The sequence below is a fragment of the Gobius niger genome (genome assembly GCF_951799975.1).
Source record: "Gobius niger genome assembly, chromosome: 11".
NCBI classification, from domain to species: Eukaryota; Metazoa; Chordata; class Actinopteri; order Gobiiformes; family Gobiidae; genus Gobius; species Gobius niger.
The window spans coordinates 26,263,201-26,279,022 of record NC_136862.1 but is presented as its reverse complement, the minus strand read 5'-3'; positions in this window follow the sequence as shown (position 1 = coordinate 26,279,022).

Below are 15,822 nucleotides of genomic sequence, written 5' to 3'. Positions count from 1 at the left end.
TGAGAAAAAATTGGCCTTCTGCAGTTTTCCAGTTTTTATATAAGGGAGTTTGAAATTTTTGCATTGGTGTGTATGTGGGAATCCAGCCAATGGGGAGACTCCAGGCCTTTCAGCCATTTGTGCAGCTTCTGCCAATCAAGCACTGAGGCCATTTTAACAGTTTGACCATTTATGGAATATAAAAGTTTATGCAATATTAATAATTCATGCAAAGTAACCACTTTATGAGATTTAACCAGTTAATGCATTTTAAACCGTTTATGCAACTTAAGAGTTTATGCCATTTAGGATTTATGAATTTTAAAGAGTTTATGCAATTTACATATTTTATGCAAATTAACCCATTCATGCATGCATTTTACCACTTTATGCAGTTTATACAGTTTATGCAACATGACATTTTATGCATTTTACCAGTTTATGCAAATTAGATTATGCAAATTAAGCAATTTATGCAATTTGAACAGTTTATGCAATTTCTGCATTCGCTTCCCGCAATTCCGCAGTCAATCGCAATGGCGCAGCCATTGCATTTCTAGTGTTCTTTATTATTATTCCTCTTCCATCTTTTTCCCGATTTTCTCCAGCTTTCAGCACTTTCATGCTTTGTGCAATTTATGCAAGTTATGCATCAAAATGTTCCGCATGTTGAGGAGAAGGGTGCTATTACTTTTGGGACTTCTGCAATTTACGTTTTTTCCGCAATCGGCCAAAATGTCGGAGATTTTTCCCATTGACTTATAATGGGGCTGCCGCAAGTCCATGCTTTTCTGCACTTTTTTCTGCATTTTATGCAATTTCCGCACTTTGTGCATGTTCAGCTTCTGCAACTTATGGGTTTTGAGAAAAAATTGGCCTTCTGCAGTTTTCCAGTTTTTTTATACGAGAGTTTGAAATTTTTGCATTGGTGTGTATGGGGTGAATCCAGCCAATGGGGAGACTCCAGGACTTTCAGCCATTTGTGCAGCTTCTGCCAATCAAGCACTGAGGCCATTTCAACAGTTTGACCAGTTTATGGAATATAAAAGTTTATGCAATATTAACAATTTATGCAAAGTAACCACTTTATGGGATTTAACCAGTTAATGCATTTTAAAGCGTTTATGCAAATTAAGAGTTTATGCCATTTAGGACTTTTGAATTTTAAAGAGTTTATGCAATTTACATATTTTATGCAAATTAACCCATTCATGCATTTTACGACTTTATGCATTTTACCAGTTTATGCAAATTAGATTATGCAAATTAAGCAAGTTATGCAATTTGAACAGTTTATGCAATTTCTGCATTCACTTCCCGCAATTCCGCAGTCAATCGCAATGGCGCAGCTGTGATGTAAATGTAAGGTCTAAGATCATGAAATGCACATGTAATTTACATGAACCAGGGGTAGGCATTTATATATATATATATATATATATACATGAAACCTGGTCAAATAAACTGACAAATGTGTGCAAATCTTGGGATTTCTACAAAATGGAGCAGAATTGAGCCATGAAACTATATGTCAAAAATGCAACTCAACTAATTGTGTCTTTGTCGGGCAGTATAGTAAATAACTTTTTTTTTTAATATTGGTTCTACAATTGTTTTGTTATGAATATTTTTTATAAAAAGGGCAAGACAAACCAATCCATTTTGCATTGCCAGAAACATGCAAATGTAAAGGAGCGACAACTCAAGAAAAAAGAGCCCATTTTCTATTAATTCTCTTGAAGGCATTACCTACAGTATACAGTATGTATATCAATGAGGCTAAACTTCTCCAAAGCTCTTGCAGATATTTAGAGTTCAAAAGGGGTCTAGAGTCGAATAGTGTACAGCAGAGGGTGTACAGCAGAGGGCAGCACTGTACCTTTACACCATGGTCAACTAGACACGAGACAAATAAAAAAAACAACGGCATTTTACTTTACTCATGTTGATGACTCACCCTCACTCCAAAACCAAAGGAGGAAGTGAGATATATCACCAGTGCTACTTGTGGACTGTAAATATTGTGAAGTTTTGGAAGCAGTCTCAAGTGTTGCGTTTAAAAAAAACAAAAAAAAACAAACACCACACACACAAGCACACACAAAAGATATTGTTCACCTTTTAAATTTGGGCACGTCTTCAAATGTCTCTGGTAGAGATTGCCCAAACGTCTCTGGAAGGAACAATGCAACAAGCGCAGCTGCTAATGATACTGACCCCAGAAATACATAAGGCAGGGATTTAAAACACACACCTGCAACAACCAAAAAGAGAGAGAACATTTATTAATGGCCACACATTACTATACATCCTTTACACTATTTAGATTGGCATATTGTAAGGTAAATAATAGGAATTATTGCTACAGCTTTTCAAATTGCTTGGGTTTGTGTCTGTCGCCCTCTGCTGGCAGTGAAAAGTGGACGGAGTGAAAAGTGGACGGAGCAACATCAACAAAAAGTGTGGTATTTGACTTACTCATTTGAAAGATATAAGGGGAAATAGATGTCCCAACTCTGGAGATAGTGGAGTGGGTTCCTGTAGCAGTGTTCCTGAGGAAAGTGGGGTTATTCTCCGCTGTGCAGGGAAAAAGCAGAGCCCCAAAAGCAGCAGAGCAAAATTTACCGATCGTCTCCAGCGTCACAGACAGCGCCGGCACAGCTGAAATAAAATATAGACATGCATCAAAGTATATTTATAGTCCCAGTTTAAAAACCTGGAATGTGATATTAAACAATACCATTATGGTATCAATTTCTAATAAATGTGTGATCTTAAACCTGGAAGTAAAGCACTGATGCTGAAAACAGCCTGGTCGGAGTTCCTCACTGTTGGATAAGGCTAGGTATGGAACTGGGATTGCTAATGGAAAAAAATAAAAGCATCGAAAGCAGGTATAAAAAAAAATAATATATAAATAAAAGGAAGTGACCTGACTCAAACAGATGACACACATTTAAAAGAAATAATCTTTTATGGAATAGATTAACATCATCATTATTCTGTTTCATAGTTCATAGTTTCATAGTTAGATGAAAAATATTTTAGTATAGGTATCGAAAGAAGTATCGTTCAGGTGTCAGTATCGTAAACCAAGAACCAGTGAAGTCGTGTCCATGTGTCTGTTGTCTCACCTGTGTCTGTTGTCTCACCTGTGTCTGTTGTCCCTCCTGTGTCTGTTGTCCCTCCTGTGTCTGTTGTCTCTCTGTGTCTGTTGTCTCACCTGTGTCTGTTGTCCCTCCTGTGTCTGTTGTCTCACCTGTGTCTGTTGTCCCTCCTGTGTCTGTTGTCTCACCTGTGTCTGTTGTCTCACCTGTGTATGTTGTCCCTCCTGTGTCTGTTGTCCCTCCTGTGTCTATTGTCTCTCCTGTGTCTGTTGTCCCTCCTGTCTCTGTTGTCCCTCCTGTGTCTGTTGTCTCACCTGTGTATGTTGTCTCACCAGTAAATTAAAGGTCCTATATCATGCAAAATCGACTTTTTGGAGCTTTTAGCCATGTTGTAATGCTATTTCCTTATCAAAACACCCCCGGAGTGGTTTGTGACTTCATTCATGCAGTTCTCAGTAATCCTCCTGAATCCTGCTCTCTGAGCAGCTGCTCCTCCCTCTGCTGGAAAACCACTGAGTTGTGACACTGTGGGCCCGATCTTGTGTCTCAAAACGGAGACGATAGCGACATTTTGCGCTCAGTAGGAGCGCACTTTGTGATCTTGCCACTCCAGACTTAGCGCATTTAAGTGGGTTGAGACACACACATTTTCCTCCAACCAGATCGACTCCGCGTCCAGGAGAGTGGTTGTGGGGGAGTGTGGGGTGAACATGTGCTTTTGTTTTGCTTCGCGTTCACGCCAAGCGCGGCCGATCCGCGCCAAAGCGGACGCTGTAGCTCTTTTTCTCTGGAGACGTGAACATGGTTTAGCTCACGATGGGGTAAATACAGTTTTTAGTTTGACCTGTGAGAGCCTAAGGCTTAAGAAAGAACGCAAGACAGCGCAATTTAAACAAGGAAGTGAATGTCAGCCGTGTTTCCATCAGTGCAGTCACCTCCTCTTGTGACGCCCCCTCACAGGTGGCGGAGGCGAATGGCACATATAGCGCCGCCACTCGGAAAATAATTCACCAAGAGCCTGCGCCGCCCCGTGCGCCGCCACAAGATCTGGCCCAGAGTGTCTCAGTAAGTGTCAAACAGGAAGAGCACAACTTCTGTAATGTAATGCCTTACGGCCTGATTTTAATTTATAAAACAGCTTTAAAAAAAAAAAAAAAAAAAGGAAGCACTTCCAGGTCAGGGCTGAAAACAAACACAAAACAAACAAACCCCTGAGCATCTGAACAGATGACATGTTTGCACTGAAGGATGTGAAGATGGAGCTTTTTCTAAACTATTCTGGACACGCCTGTTCTTTTTTCTTACCTAACGATAATGTCACGGAGAAAAGCGCGTTTGGCTACGAGAGGTGCTTCTAAAGAAGAGGTCACTCGCCACAATTTTGACACAATTTTGATTCAGCGACTATCACCAAAATAGTGTTTTTCTGTGACTGTCTCTGATGGATGTTTGGGGAACCTTCGCCAGAATCAAAGTGGATTAACTTTTGTAACCAAAGCGAGTCCCCAATGGTGAGGCCAGGACAGAGCGGTGGTGAGTCAAAACACGCGTTAGCCATTTATGAAGCTGTGTTGCAGATGTCAACTCCTTATAACTATATTGTGAAGTGACTTCACTTATTGCTGTGATATTTATATTTATTTTACTGCTAATTATGCATGGGCATATCCGCTCGGAGAGAGGGGGTGGAGTTTACTGAATCGAAGCGTCTTGTCTTCCGCGTTTGGAAAATAGTACTCCATAGGGGAAGAGGTACAACATATCATATAAATGCCTATACTTTACTTTGGGATGGATAAAATAGCATGATACAGATCCTTTAAAATAACTGCCTTGAATAAATTTGCTCTTGTAAAATGGTTGTAGCGAACGTCTTGAAATAGGCCTCTGTCTCTTTAAGAAACCCTGACCCTTTCCGACACGCCCCCTTCAGCACGCTGTCTGAGGCATCATGACCACACTATTGGAGCTTCACTTTATCACTTGGTTAACAATGGCCACACAGGAAATGATTTGACACGGAAAGTGACTTTGGAGACGAACCGTTGAGCGTTCAGAGAAATAACTGTTGTTTGGAGGCTATCTAGTCCCTCTTTGCTCCTGTCATGCCCTGTGGATCTTTAACTATCCCAATCACATTCCCACGAATGACTACATACAGTGCCTCTCGAAAGTATTCATACACCTTGAACTTTTGCACATTTTGTCATGTTTCTGATTCTGTTATTTTTCAAAAAATAGAAAAGTGAAAAGTGGGGCTTGCATAAGTATTCATACAGCATTTTCTGAGTGCATTAAACTAAGATAAGATAAGATAAACCTTTATTGATCTCACAAAGGAGAAATTCACTTGTTACAATCGGCGTATACAGAGATTATTGCACATGTTACTTCACAGTCTTATTGTACAGTCTGACAGCAGTGGGGATGAAGGCTTTGCGGTAGCGCTCCGTCCTGCACTGAGGGTGTCTCAGTCTGCCACTGAGAGAGCTGCACAGCTCTTCTACAGTCCCGTGCAGTGGGTGGGAGGTGTTGTCCATGATGGAGGTGAGCTTGGCTAACACCCTCCTGTCCCTCACCTCCTCCACAGAGTCCAGGGGGCAGCCCAGGACGGAGCTGGCCCTCCTGACCAGCTTGTTCAGTCTGTTCTTGTCCCGCTCTGTGCTGCTCGGGGCCCAGCAAATTGCAAATTGCCTTTATAACATTCCTAATGACTCCAGAATGTTCACACCTTGGCCTAACGGTTAAATAGAGGTCACCTGTGTGTAATCTACTCTCAGTATAATTTCAAATGTTCTTTCTCAGAGCTGTGGTCGGAGTGTATTGGTCACTAAACAACATCATGAAGGTCAAGGAGCACCAGAGAGGTCAGGGATAAAGTTCTTTAGAAGTTGTAAAGGAGCGTTAAGTTACACAAAGATTTCCCAAGATTTAAACATCTCCCGGGGCACTGTTCAATCCATCATTCAGAAATGGAAAGAGTAAAGCACCACTGCAGACTTACCAAGACACGGTCGCCCATCTAAAATATTAGATCAAACCAGGAGAGCACTGGTGAGAAATGCAACCAAGTGCCCCAAGATAACTCTGGAGGAGCTGTGAAGTCCTGCCGCTGAGCTGGGGGAATCTGTACATGGGACAACTATAAGTCGTACTCTTCACAAATCTGGCCTTCATGTACGAGTGGAAGAAGAAAGCCATTATTGAAAGGAGGCCATAAGAAATCCCGTTTGAAGTTTGCTAGAAGTCATATGGAGGACACAGCTCCATGTGGAAGAAGGAGCTTTGGTCAGATGAGACAAAAATTGAACTTTTTGGCCCAGATGCAAAACGTTATGTATGGAGCAAACCTGACACTGCTCATCGTCCTGAGTGCACCATCCCCAGTGTCAAATATACGGGGGGGAGCATCATGCTGTGGGGCTGCTTTTCCTCAGCGGGGACTGGGGAGACTGTAAGAATAGTTGGGAACATGGATGGAGCCAAATACGGGGACATTTTGGAGGAAAACCTGCTGGAGTCAGCAAGAGAACTGAGGCAGGGGCGGAGATTCACCTTCAGCAGGACAATGACCCTAAACACAAAGATAAATCTACAATGGAACGGTTCAATAAAAACATATTAATGTGTTAGAATGGCCCAGTCAAAGTCCTGACCTAAATCCTATTGAAAATCTGTGGAATAATGTGAAAACTGCTGTTCACACACGCTCTCCGTCTAATCTGACTGTTTTGTAAAGAGGAACGGGCTAAAATGTCAGTCTCTACATGTGCAAATCTTGTAGAGTCAAACCCCAAAAGACTTGTGCTGTTATTGTAGCAAAAGGGGGTCCCACAAACTATTCATTCATGCTGTATGAATACTTATGCACGCCCCACTTTTCGGTTTTCTATTTTTTGAAAAATAACAGAATCATGTATCATTTTGCTTTCACTTCACAGTTGTCTGTTACTTGTGTGTGAACGTTCAGTAAACAAATCAAAATAAAATCTTTATGTTTAGGGTTGTAAACATCAACATTTAATACAAATAGAAAATTAAATCAACACGAGAAAATGCTCAGCTCAGCTCGTGCCAAAGGCCAGTGCAAAAAAGCGCTTGAAACTCTCCAAAGATGCGGCAGTTCTAATGTGTAAAGGGAGAGAATTCCACAATTTAGGACCAGCTGCAGCGAAGGCTCGGTCCCTCAGTCTGCTCTTCCGCTTAGACCTGGGATGGTCTAGAAGATATTGTTCAGCGGACCTCCGAGCTCGGACAGGACTGTGCAAAGATATCAACTCTGACAAATAAGGTGGAGCTAATCCATTTAGACATTTAAAGACAAACAAGAGGATTTTACAGGTAGCCAATGAGAAGATGCAAGCACAGGAGTGATGTCATATCGTGATGCTCCTGAGAGCAGTCGTTCAGCTGCATTTTGTAGATAGATTGCAGAGGTGGAAGAGAGGTATTAATTTTGAGATTGATTTGCAGAAGAATTAAAGACACAAGACAGTGATTTAATTTGCATCTTATCTCACATTATGTGAATACAAAAGGGAAAATGATAGATTCACAACAAAATCACAATTTTGCCTCCATGTGACCTATAATGCTTGTTGTTGGTTTCTGTCGGCCCAAGCAGGGGAACTTTATCCTGTTAAAACGACACAGAGACAGCGACTGAAAATAGCTGGTCATAGTGCGTTAATGTATCAAAGCTATCCAACCTTTTGTTGTGTTGCATGTCTTGAATGGTTTCAGGTAGTGGTTGTCTGACCGTCTCTGGAAGAAACAAGGCCCCAATAGCCGATCCAACGGCCAGTGTCCCCATTACAATGGGAGGTAGGAATGTAAAGTACAACCCTGCAAGGTAAGTATCAAATCATACAAAACCATGGAGAATCTGGAGCTCGAGTTTCATCGTCACATAATAATCTATCACAAAATGACGTCAAGCCGCCCCCAAGCCGCCTCTGCTCCTCCTGGCTGCACACATTTGTTTGTTTGTATTTATATAGATCCCATTAGCTGAGAGCGATAAGCAGTCAGCTAGTCTTCCTGGGTCCACATATTCATAAAAAAATATGTATGTATATATTTTAACATAAAAAAAAACCCATAATATTTTCTTGACAGAGCAATGACATGTCCCATATTAATATAGGCAGGAGTTTGGCTTTGTCTACTTAGTGTAAACCTTCCCCAGCGAGATTTAATTTTAATTTAGGTCCACGGGTCAGCTTTTGTTTTGACCCGATTATCATACCTTTAGTATTATATTATTATAGTGTGGGGGACAACGGATGAAAATTAACCCATGGCTACAATCTGGTGTGGCATGTTTACATGCATGAGATCCATGTATGTTCATTAACAAGCACTGTCCTGACCAAATAAACCAATAATATTTATAAAATATATATTTTTCAGGCCTAACTTACTACCTTTAAACCACTCATCAGGTCCAGTTCACGAGATAGAACACAATTACGTTTGTCCCATGAATCAGCAGGCAAGCAGATAAGAGAAGAGGTCCCCAACCACTACCTTGGGGTGATCCACATACTAGACTTTTAATGTGAGACAGAAAACCATTGTAAAGACTTCAGAGTTCTATGAGAGAGACAACTTTGCATGAGTAAAATAATCTCAGTCGCTTTCAGTTAACAATCATATTTACTCACTCAGTTGTATAATGAATGGAGCTATGCAGCTTCCTATTCGGGCCCATGTGGAGCAGACTCCTTTGGCCGTATTCCTGAGCACCGTTGGGAAGACCTCAGCAGTGTAGGCAAACACGAAATTCGTAGTGCCCACCATGCAGAATTTACCAATCATCTCCAATGTGATGGACAACCATCGTAGTGCTGAGTCAAAAAGGCACAAGACAAAGTTACAATTTGGCCAAAAGTTTAAAGTTCAACAGCAATGTGGCATTTAAATTACAGCCGTTTAAAAAACAAAACGAAAAAACAGTACAGACTAGTAACACGTCTCCAGCCATTCTTATATGGCTCTTCACATTCTATTGCCTTCACTAAAGCAGCTTCACTATATCCACACTACGACAAAGCAGCTATATTATCAGATATAACACATTCCCTATAAAAACAGAGAAAGTGCAGTAAATGTGTGCCTCCGTATTGGAGCCTGAATAGGCTGTAACACAGGCCTATGTGCAGCACTGTGACGCTCCCCCAGAAAGCACATTAGATAGTTCATGCGGCATGCGCTTTCTGGAATTGAAAACATAAACCAGCAGTGAATATGAAACTGCTCCATGAGCTTATAATCCACAGAAGAGACGAGGTTAAGTCTCACTAATGTGGTCTGTTAACAAATCAGGCTAAAAGCTCATACTGACAGGAACATTTCCATGGTGTTTTTCTCTGTTTTACCTGTGGCTCGTGGTGGAGCAGAAGAGTGGAACAAATTTCAAATCAAAAACAAATGTGATTTTCCAAACAAATGTGATTGTGATAGTTCAGAGTGTGCTTCCCTTCCCCACCTATAAAGGTCCCTCCTTTGCTGTGTTCTCGGAGCCCCCCCCCTTTCCACTCTGGGAACAATTAAAAAAAATATTGAGTCACCTTAAAGCAATACTAAGTAACTTGTTTACCTTAATAAATCCTATTGTAGTCCCTCTGTCGGTTATACAAGTGTTGATGAGATGATTGGGGGGGGGGTCTTTCATGTTCTATCAGCGTAGTATTTACTCTCCTGGACAATTAATGAGTAAAAACGCAATATGCTACAACACCTGTAGTAGCGCTTATGGCCTCTCGGGTGCACGAGTTACTTAGTGCTGCTTTACCAGACAATTTACTGACTCAAGGAAAAGGACTTACATGGAGGGATGGCAGGCAGTAGCAGCAGACACACTCCTCCCAGGACCATAGCGCTGGATATGAAGACCGTCCGGGGACTGCGCTTTATAGAGAGCCAAGTGATTAAATAGGCCGGGAACTCCACCATTGCAGAGATACAACTGCCCAGATAAGGGTCAGGGGTGAGTTTGGATGTGTTCAAGGTCACCCCGAAATAACCAACTGACAAGCTAAACCTGTATGGGAAAAAAAAACAGTCTCAACACAAGTCTAATGTAAATTACAATTATTCACACGGTTAAAATGTGTAATCACTGAAGGAAACACAGAATCATTGTTGTGGTTCTGATGTTGCTGGTTTTCAACAAATCCAACACAGTGTGTTTCTTCTTTTCATTTTTTAGGCCTTGGGTCTGCAAAGGATGTAAATGGTACAAGTCACTAAGCACTAGATTTTTGAATATGTCTGGCAGTGAAGAAGAAAAAATCCACACATGTTACAAGAATCGAACAGGTCTGCAGATCAAACTGTATTGTGACAAGATAAAGAATTGAGAAAGAATTTAGGAATTTGAATTGAACTTTTTTAAATATTGTTTTACCATTTCTTCTTCAAACACAACTGGTGGAACGTCGACTTTGTTCATATCAGCAGCTTTTCTCACAATGGCCTCAGCCTCGTCCACTCTGCCCTGAGACAGCAGCCAGCGGGGAGACTCTGGGATCACCCTGCACCATTCAACAATAAATTACAACGGAGCACGTTACGTTGTTTTTCATTTATGTTTTAAAGCTCATTTGCAGACCCTGTGTTTCCTATATTCAGACTGGGCAAGTTCCAAAGGGCCCCGCATGGCCCCGTGTCTTAGTCAAATCACTGTCTGGACGATCACTCACTGATTTAAACTATCTCCTCATTGTGTCTCATAGAGAGCAGTCCCATGTATTCCCAGATGTTCCTATCATTCAAAAATACCTAATAAAAACAAATGTGTGTTTGCTTTGAGCGGCTCACACCTCCTCAGACCTGACTGTAACTTAACTGGGATCAGGGACGTCTCCCGCTTGTCTCCATGGAGATGTGGACAAATAGGAGATTCAAATAGGTTATATATCAGGTCCTTATCCAAATTCAATCTTTGATTACCCATTACGGCACGTTTTGTACTGCTGGAAACAGTGTAATCCAAAAAGTGTAACCTGCAGGTTAACCTTTAAGTTCTAACCTGCTAAATAATTGCCACAAGGCTCTCAGTGATATGATAAAAAACACTAGCCAGTTGCATGTTTTAGTTGGTTTTGACGTGGTTCTCAAACTGTGGGTCAGAGGGTGGACATTTAGTTTAGGCCTTTGAAGCTGTTCAAGATTGACCCCTGTCCCCCAGGGGTCAATCTTAGGACCCTTCTTATTCAACGTGTACATGTTTCCATTGGTTTAGTAATAAACAGCAATAATGGGTCCTTCCACAACTATACAGATGACACTCAGGTCTAGGTGTCACATCGCCAATTTTTGAACATAACTTTGGAAAAAAGTGTTGGAAACGAGAAATTTCAAGCTTTCAAACTTCAAACTGTTTTGCCTCCGGGAGCCGGGCAACATCGCTGTGAAAATTTGTAAATTTACTTCAGAAGTACAGGTTCCTCCTCCAATATATCTGTTGTGAGCACATTTCATGATTGCACATGTTGTGATATTTTTTTTAATGAATATATCATCATAATATAATAAAACAATGATTGTCATAATAAAATAAATAAAACTAGTCTTTTCCATATCCAAAATGTGTCCAAAGGATTGGGATAGAAAAACACAGCAAGAAAATAAAAAAATAAGCAATTGAATGCTATTTGGGTCCAGACCATTCAGAAAAAGGCTGTGCATGTGCCCGACATGTGCATGTGACATTTTTTGTTCTGTTTTCTCATAATTCCGCCTGTGTAGCCAAAGTGTACGGTTCATGGCCGTTTCCAGGTTTGAGCAGTGGCAAAGTGAAGCTGGGGGATCCCCCGAAATAAATTTTGAAGGTGAAGACAGAGAGTTTGTGGGTAGAGGCACGCACATCCATTAAGTCAGTGTGCTGGATCAAAAATAGCAACAGTGAAGAAAACAATGAAGGAGCCGCAAAACTGTAAGCTCCCAGCTTTTTAATATAGCTCACCAAGTAGAGACACCAAAAAGAAGGGCTGAAGAAGGGCTTGGGGCTGGAAATTAATATTATGATTTTTTTTAATTTTTTTTTCAATCTTGCCTAGGGCGGTTAATTGGCTAGGGCCGGCTGCTCACTTGTCACTGTTTCACACACAACACACACAATTTTCGCTAAAACATTGTTAACCCAATTATACTTTTATTACTAGAATGTTTACCCAGCTATCGATAGTTTGACACTTTTTTTGTGATGTTTATTGTTTCACTTTCTTATTGGACACTGACAGGAAGTGCCATAGACCAAGGTTAAAATTTTCAAACTGATGCCGTGCCACCATGTTTTTCCAATGAGAAATCAGTGAATCAGAATTCTATGGAACTTTCCAATATCTACGCCATTCATTACATCATTGATTGCTGACGTGAGACTCACCACCAGAATGGGAGGAAAAGCAGGATTGGCAGCGAAATTGCCATTTGAAAAGATTTCCAGTCACGTATGAAAAAAGCCAAAAGCGGCATCAGCAGGTATCCCGTTGAATAACTTAAACCTATGCCCAGTGTGAAGAACAACAGCCGAACATTCCCAGTCAAAATCTCAGCTCCTTATATTGAGAAAACGGTTTTAGTATGAATGAAAATTATTTCAGAAGTGGATGCAATGATTTGGTTCATACCTGCGACAAAAGCAGCCCCAAAATTGGCCGTATTTCCTGCACCAGCAAATAGCATCAGGACCGCGAACATGGCCCACGAAGTTGAAAAGGCTTGAAAAAACATAAACAACGCCTGTAGAGCCATGGTTGTGAAAAGCACAGGCTTTCTGCCAAATCTACAGAATGGAGGAAGTAAAATACACTGTTATATGAGCTGTTGGTATTTCAAGTCCAAGCTGAAGTGTCCATTCGTATGTTTGAGATCGTGAACATTATTCTTACCTGTCAGATACTTGTCCAAAAATGAAGCTGCCAACAAAACATCCAATAAAATAAATTGTGCTTGTGAACGGCCGTTTCCACTGGTCGTTGCACACAAGGTCAAACTGAAAATAAATTTGTACAACAGAAATCATATGGGCTTTAAGATACTGCCTGTGTGTACTAATATGCATATATCAGAATAAATGAATGATGGAACAAATGAACACATGAATATGTGTGTGCAGGAGTGTCAGTGGAATTTACACATGATTAATGAATTTGTTTCTGATATTAACTATTGTGTGGATGTCAGAATGCAGACGGAAATTTGCCTTGTCAGAGGAGAGCCTGTTGTACAGGCGTCGATGCTCTTTTGGCTCAGACATTTGCATCTCGAGCAATACCTCAGTGACTATAGTGGACTGGTAGATGTCTTTGCTGTAGCTCCATCCGTCCACACAGGGCTCCTGCTGCAGCTCAGTGAGGTTCATGTCATCAGGAGCAGAACCTTGAGCCGACAGATTCATGACCACATCCAGCCTGTACCTGCTGCAGCGACTGCGCTCCTCCACACTGTTCACCACCTTAGAACAAGAAGAAGAAGATCTTCATTTATATTAAGAGACATGCACCTTTTAAGTATAGGGGTCCTTCAAGCCAGAGGCCATCAGTAACTAATACCTTTACTTAAGTATAGTACTTGAGTAGTGTTTCAGTTCAGGGGTCTCATTTATAAAACTGTCCGTTCAAGCAAAACCCAAACTTCACGTACGGAGAAAAAAAATAGGATTTATGAAACCCTCCGTACAGCAGCACCACTTAATCTCCCCTTTAGCCTATGGCTTAATTCTTTTTTTTTTCTTTTATTTAAGGTGCAGACAAACAATACAAAACAGTAGACAATTCCATCGACGTGTAATAACCATAAATTCTGTATAACAAAAAAAAAAAAAAACACAAGTTAGAAGTGCTACCTCAAATTCGATTTACATGTGTGTGTGTGTGTGTGTGTGTGTGTGTGTGTGTGTGTGTGTGTGTGTGTGTGTGTGTGTGTGTGTGTGTGTGTGTGTGTGTGTGTGTGTGTGTGTGTGTGTGTGTGTGTGTGTGTGTGTGCGTGCGTGTATGAAATGCGACTTGGATATGTTTATAGAGGAAACACAAGAGAGGGCGAGTTTGGCAACATAGAAAGGAGCAGAGAAATACTAATAATAATAATAGTAATAGTAATAGTCATACAACTAGAATAAAGAATAATAGAAGAATTTCTTTCCAATTATACATATAATGTTATACATATAATTTTATTTTATTTATTTATTAATCGTTTTTTACTTATATAAGTTCAATACCCTTTTGAAGTGGATGTAAGACCAGGGGCTTAAACTCTGCTGCTGCCCGACCCTGGGGAGGCAGCTCGCAGAGCAAGGACTACTCCATCACCTCAGAGCAACCCACTGACCAGATGAGGAGAGGGTCTGCTCACTTGATCGAGTAGTGTTTTTACCTGGCTAATATCCACCTCATTTATCGCTCATTTTATTTTTATTATTATTATTTTTTGCATTCTTTAATTTTGAGGTGGGGTAAGACCATGGGGCATAAACTCTGCTGCTGCCTGTCCGTGGGGGTGAGGCAGCAGCAGAGCAGAAACCGCTGCAACCCTCTGACCTGATGAGTCTGCTCACTTGATCAAGCAGTGTTTTTGTGTGTCCACCATATATATATATATATATATCTATATATATCTATATATATATCTATATATCTATCTATATATATATATATATATATATATATATATATATATATGTCCCTTCCTCCCCCCCAAAAAATACATTATAAGCACTGCATAACCTCGGGGACATATAATTCACGAAAATTAAAAATAAAGGGGAGCAGAAAGGGAGAGAGAGATAGTGAAGAGGAAGAGAAAGGAACAAGAGGAGATATTATTGGATGAGAGGGAGGGGAGAATAAGAAAAGTATGTGTATTTAAATTGTATATGCGTGTGTTTATATACTGTATAATTGACATGGCTGAGAATGAACACAAAAGAAAACAAAATTATTAAGAATAAGAACACATATTATGAGTGAAATAAATAAATTTCATGTCAATTCTTACGTTAATTATGAAAAAAAATACTAACAATACCAATATAAGAATCAAGCCTATGGCTTGATTCTTATATTTTTATGACCAATCATTTCTGATGAAAAAGATGATGATTAAATAAAGAGCTAAGCTGTTTAAAATGTGCACAAAACCTGATTTCCTCAAACTGACTTTCCCTCTCCTCGCGTCTGTGCAGTGTTTCTGAAAAGTGTGGACTGCGTACGACAGGCAAAAACCTTGTGTGGTTTGGTGCAATGTTCATGTTGTTGAAGCTGGGTAGCACCCGTATAGCTGGCACACCAAGCAAACAGCGAGAGAACGAGTGGGCTGCTGCACTCGTTTACTGTCAGAGAAATGTCATAATCTCAAGCGCACACACCACATTTGAATAAGCTTGAGCTTGTGCGCATGAAGACAAACACATTTCACAACTGTGTCATTCTTGCAACATGTCAACAAAAACCAGTAGTTCCTGTACACAAGCAGGACCCACACACACAATCCTAGAAATATTCAGAAGAATACTCACACTGACTGGGATGACCGCTTGAAGCCACTCCTGGGTCAGGTTGCTTGGAGGAATAAAACACTGGTGCTTTGGAGTGTCATACACAAAGACGATCCCCAGACCAAACGAATTGGAGATCATGCTCAGACAAATAGAAAAAAACACAATCTTCTGAAAACGGCCCCATTCACCCAAGAAGGCAATTGCTTGGTCAAAATCCTTCATGATTCC